The sequence below is a fragment of the Perognathus longimembris genome, chromosome 1, assembly GCF_023159225.1.
Source record: "Perognathus longimembris pacificus isolate PPM17 chromosome 1, ASM2315922v1, whole genome shotgun sequence".
Lineage (NCBI taxonomy): Eukaryota > Metazoa > Chordata > Mammalia > Rodentia > Heteromyidae > Perognathus > Perognathus longimembris.
This window is the reverse complement of record NC_063161.1, coordinates 139,270,508-139,276,265: the sequence shown is the minus strand read 5'-3', so window position 1 is coordinate 139,276,265 and position 5,758 is coordinate 139,270,508. Positions and strand designations below refer to the sequence as shown.

Genomic DNA, 5,758 nt, shown 5'->3' with positions numbered 1-5,758 from the left:
CAAGATGGGAGGGGAAAAGTTTTTCTGTACAGCAACAACAATTGCACTTTGAATTTATATAGCACCCGTCTCTCAGACCCTAAGACACACTTCGGTAATTTTTTTTTTTTTTTTGGCCAGTCCTGGGCCTTGGACTCAGGGCCTGAGCACTGTCCCTGGCTTCTTTCTGCTCAAGGCTAGCACTCTGCCACTTGAGCCACAGCGCCACTTCTGGCCATTTTCTGTATATGTGGTGCTTGGGAATTGGACCGAGGGCTTCATGTATGGGAGGCAAGCTCTCTTGCCACTAGGCCATATCCCCAGCTGGTAATATTTTTTTATTGCTTATTTTTAGAAGTTAAGGAGGCTCTACTGCTAGGTACAGAGTCAAACAGAGATGCATTCATCTCCTGATTTTGTGAAGTTTCTTTACTTAGTGTTTCTTTAGTTAGTTACCTTGGGTACTAGAGGGGATGTTTAAACATTCTTGGTGAGTATAAAGGTAATTTGTTAACATATCAGGGCATAATTATAGGAGAGATTTAGAAATATGCAAAGGGGAATCCTAGAAAGAAACCCAAAGTGTTAGGTGACAGTTTGATTGATATATATATATATATATATATCATTGTTTAATATATATTCATATTGTTTAATATATATTCATATGTATAAATAAATAGATAGTACAGATAAGTTGTGCATGTGTGTTAATGTGTATGTACACCCATATTTCTTATCTCAGTCATCTGAAAATGATGATATTCTTGTAGCAATATATATACTCAACTCCTATACCTTGCTTTCCAAATAGATTTTCCAGTATATAGAACCAAAGTTCCATGGAAAATGTTTCCTTTGAAAGCTTGGGCAGGAAAAGCATAAGCCGGTAGCATTTTTTGGAACCAGGAAGCAGTAAAGTGCTGAAAGAAGATGGGGACAAGTTGAAAGGAAATAGGAGTCTGGTCAAATCTAAGAAAGTTTAGGCATCAAAGTAAATAATGATGGTAACAGATTACAACCTGCTGCTTAAAAGAGGAATCCTTGAGTCTGTTCTGAAGGCAAAGAGAGAGGTGAGGTAGGAGAGCAAGAGAAAACCGGCATCTTTTCAGTAAAATTCCATGAATAAATAAATGTAGGGAGAAAAGAAGACTATTGGGAGAAAAGATGAATGTAGACAGTTATCCTTTGGGCACCATCATGGTGGTGGTCATCTCAGACAACAATTATTAATAACTGCTAAAGTAAGCTGATAGAGGTTTGTTGAAGCATAAAACATTACTTTGGAGCATCTTGTCATAACAGCAAAAACAATTTGACCAGGAGCCTGAGCTTGGCCATCCCTACAGGTCATATCTGGTGACATCAGTGCTTTTCCATGACATCCATCAATAAGAATGAAACGTGTATCTCTATGGTGTTCCTGCCAAGAGCACATGCTCTGACATGGAATGGACCAAGGTCAGATGGGTTGTGAAATGTGCTATCCTCAACTATCAAGTTCAAGAAAGAAAACAGAGAGTTTGGGAGCTACATGGACACACAGCTAAGTAGAATGTACTATGCTAAAATGGATTCCAGACTAGAAAGGAAGCAGACACATTGTTGCAAGCATAGAATGGGACATGTGAATTGAAAGGTACACTGGGTTTATATTAGAGAAGGTTTGTGTCTGATTGGGGTTTACACATATTGTTTATAAAAGAGACTTAGATAAGAAACAGAGTAATTTGAGCATTTATATAGTGAATGTGCCTTAAAGGGGAAAGCACAAAGATAGCCAAATGTTGACAACTGAAAATTTGATTAATGTGAACACAGGAGTTCTTGGCATTGATCTGGCAACATTTCTGAAAATTTAATACTATTGCAAAATCAGAATTAATTTTATTTGGGTGATATTAGGGTTTGAATTCAGGGTCTCAATGTTTTCTTTAGACAGGCACTCTACCACTTGAGCCAGATCTTTAGCCCAAGAGAGATGACCTAGGAGGGTATCAACAGAAGAGGAAAGGGGAAAGGAAAGAATACCATGGAGTGAAGAGGATGGGTAGGTTTTACACACACACACACACACACACACACACACACACACACACACTGATATAATAAAGCCCATCAAATGTTCTTTGAAAAAAGAGGGCAGAGAGCAGTGGAATAATAGTGTCAATATGTTCAAAGTGCACAGTGTACATGTATGGAAATACCACAATAAAATCCCCCCATATTTCAAATGTATGTTAACTCAAACATTAAAAAAAATAGTATTTTATTTATTTATCTTTTGTGCGGGTCCTAGGGTTTGAACTCAGAGCCTAGGCACTGTCTCTGAGCATTTGTTCTCAAGGCTAAGACTTGAGCCACAGCTCCACTTCTGGCTTTTTGGTGGTTAATTTGAAAGAAAGAGTCTTACAGACTTTCCTCCTGGGCTGGTTTCGAGCTGTGATCCTCAGATCTCAGACTCCTGAGTTTTTAGGATTACAGGTGTGAACCACTAGCCTGAGGCTTATTATTTTAATTTTCTTAGATTCCATCTGAAGCACTTCCCATTTGCCTATACGCTCAATACAAAGATTAAAGGAGCTATTCTTTACACACCAGATATTTGAGTACTCCACATACCTTTTCATGCAATGAGGATATGGTTCAAGGTGTAGCATCAGATGATGCTATGAAACTCAAATGTTAGAGAGATTTTGTTTCATTTAGTGGTTAGGAGAGCTCTCACGAAAGAGGAGAGGTTTGAGATGACTCTTTCTAGTGGAATCACTAGTCAGGTTCTCCTTTCAGCAGCACGTATCATAAGACTGGAATGATACAGACAAGATTAGCATGGCTCTTCAGCAAGGATGGCGTACAAATTAGTGCAGCATTCCATAAAATAATGCCAGGAAGATGAGGGAAAAGATATACACACAGAGGAAGAAAATAGAGCAAAACTATGAAGATCCAGAACCTGTGTCTTTACATCCAAACTGTTTTAACTGCAAATAACAGAAGTCATTCAAATTCTCTCTAAAAATATATTTTTCCACTTTATGTGAGCAGTCTAGCTTCAGGGACAGCTTTAGTAGGTATTTGAAAAGATATGCCTTTAAAACTGGAATTCTTTTCTTCTTCCATGCCTTGGTTTTGCTTCCCTCTTTATTGGCTTCATTCCCAGGACAGCATTTCCCAGTGCTAAATTATAGTTGACATACTTACAGGCCTAGTATAGAAAAAAATTTCTCATTCCCAGTATTTCCCTCAAAAGTCTAGTGATATCTTATCGATCTAGCACTGGTCATATGCTATTTTTAGAACTAATCATGATATAGAGGAAAAGTCATGGAAATGGTTCCTATCATGATCGAACTATAGGTTCTCTTCTGAGTAGGTATGGGGGGGTGATATTACCAGAAGGAGAGAAAATGGATCAATTTAATCCTGATATTGGGTGTTGGATGGAACATCAAGTAGCCCAAACTGATTTTAATATGGGTGATATCGAGAAGGTGTATTCAAATAGAAAGTAAAATTGTAGTTGTTTTCTAAGGTTAGCTTGAGAAGAATGTGGTTCTTATTGAATGGGTAGACTGGAGATTGGCACATTCTTTCTACAAAGAGACAGAGAGTAAATATTTTGGACTGAGCAGCCTTTATGGTCTCTGTCACATTACTCAAACATCCATAGAAAACTCATAAACAAATGAACATGGTTGTGTTTCAATAAAATTTTATTTATAGTAGTAAACAGTATATTGGCTTTATCCTTAGATTGGCTTTATCCTGTGAACTATTGCTTGTTGACCCTTGGTTAGAGGAAGCCATTGAAACTTCTGAGTTTACAAGTTATATCACCAGGGGGCTGGGGATATAGCCTAGTGGCAAGAGTGCCTGCCTCGGATACATGAGGCCCTAGGTTCGATTCCCCAGCACCACATATACAAAAAACGGCCAGAAGCGGCGCTGTGGCTCAAGTGGCAGAGTGCTAGCCTTGAGCGGGAAGAAGCCAGGGACAGTGCTCAGGCCCTGAGTCCAAGGCCCAGGACTGGCCAAAAAAAAAAAAAAAAAAAAGAAAACAAGTTATATCACCAGAATTAATCCTTGGGAAGATGTACTTTGCTTTTGGATAGAAAATGATTAGAAAGGATAGACTACAAGGGAGAAGAAAAACTACCTGTTAAAACAGTCCTCTGTGGTTGCAGTGTGAAGAAATCAGCATAGCTTTCCTAAGTCAAATGTACCTGTGGGTCTAGCTGGCACATAGAGGGATCTGTCTGTCCTTAGCTGACCTAGATTGTCATCATCTTGCCAGCTTAGCCACTTCTGAAATCTTAGCCATCTCTATAATCCTATGTTGGAATTTGGAATCATCTTGGGAGTCTGATTATTTCTTTTCTTTGCTCTACAGTGTTTTTGATTTTGAGAACTAACTCTGTACTATTTGTATGAAAGGGGGAAAATCAATAGAAAGGAAAACTTTAATAAAAAATACATTCTCCATTGACTTTAATTAACTTGGCCTTAGGTTTACAACTTTGGCAAGTATGGAAAATGAAAAATCTAAAACCACACCTCACATCTCACCCCATAAACAAGCTTTTTAAGAGTAGAATCTCAAATTAAAATCTAAATGGATCAGCAGTTTATTTGCCTGAAACAAGCTGAACTAGAAACCATACAGGAAAGAAAAAAACAACAACCTTCTCTTGTTGGATGGGATAAAAATAGGCTGGTACTTCTAAATCCCACGGTAAGTGAGTGAACACTGGAGTGAGAGCAGTGGTTTATCAGTGTTGTTGAGCTCTTAAGTGGGCTTGAGAATCAGATGATCATGGCTGTGGTGTTTTATCTAGTTTCATAACTGAAGACCCATTGTCTATGAATTCTGTTGTTCTTTCAGCACCAATGCTTTCTGACTTGAGATGAAGAATGCTTAGGGGGCTGGGAATATGGCCTAGTGGCAAGAGTGCTTGCTTCGTATACATGAAGCCCTAGGTTCGGTTCCTCAGCATATATATAATAGAAAAGGCCAGAAATAGCGCTGTGGTCCAAGTTGGCAGAGTGCTAGCCTTGAGCAAAATGAAGCCAAGGACAGTGCTCAGGCCCTGAGTCCAAGCCCCAGGACTGGCAAAAGAAGAAGAAGAGGATGAGGAGGAGGAGGAGGAGGAGGAGGAGGAGGAGGAGGAGGAGGAGGATGAGGAGGAGGAGGAGGAGGAGGATGAGGAGGAGGAGGAGGAGGAGGAGGAGGAGGAGGAGGAGGAGGAGGAGGAGGAGGAGGAGGAGGAGGAAAAGGAGGAGGAGGAGGAGGAGGAGGAGGAGGAGGAGGAGGAGGAGGAGGAGAAGGAGGAGAAGGAGGAGAAGGAGGAGAAGGAGGAGAAGGAGGAGGAGAAGGAGGAGGAGAAGGAGAAGGAGAAGGAGAAGGAGAAGGAGAAGGAGAAGAAGAAGAAGAAGAAGAAGAAGAAGAAGAAGAAGAAGAAGAAGAAGAAGAAGAAGAAGAAGAAGAAGAAGAAGAAGAAGAAGAAGAAGAAGGCGGCTTAGGATGATTGATATGTGTACCTGCCTTCTAATTGGTATCTGAAGAGAACTTGTGAAGGAGTATACAGTTCTGTTTACTGAAGTGATGCAGGTGTTAAATAGAGGTAGACATACACATCAATGTAATATATACATATACATGCTCATGTAAATATAGGATTCTCCTCATAATCCACATATGCATTCACTTACACAATAGGTACATAGCATCTAGTACCATAGTTAGATCTTATAAAAGACACAAACTTTCCTACAAATA

At 39.6% G+C, this 5,758-nt stretch overlaps 1 non-coding gene across 1 annotated transcript; it reads left to right on the top strand.

The window, feature by feature from the left end:
* The first annotated feature begins 2,756 nt into the window (after positions 1-2,756).
* LOC125341320 lies at positions 2,757-2,863 on the top strand. The gene has a single exon (XR_007208956.1). It is a non-coding gene; the product is annotated as a U6 spliceosomal RNA (small nuclear RNA).
* The last annotated feature ends 2,895 nt before the right edge of the window (positions 2,864-5,758 follow it).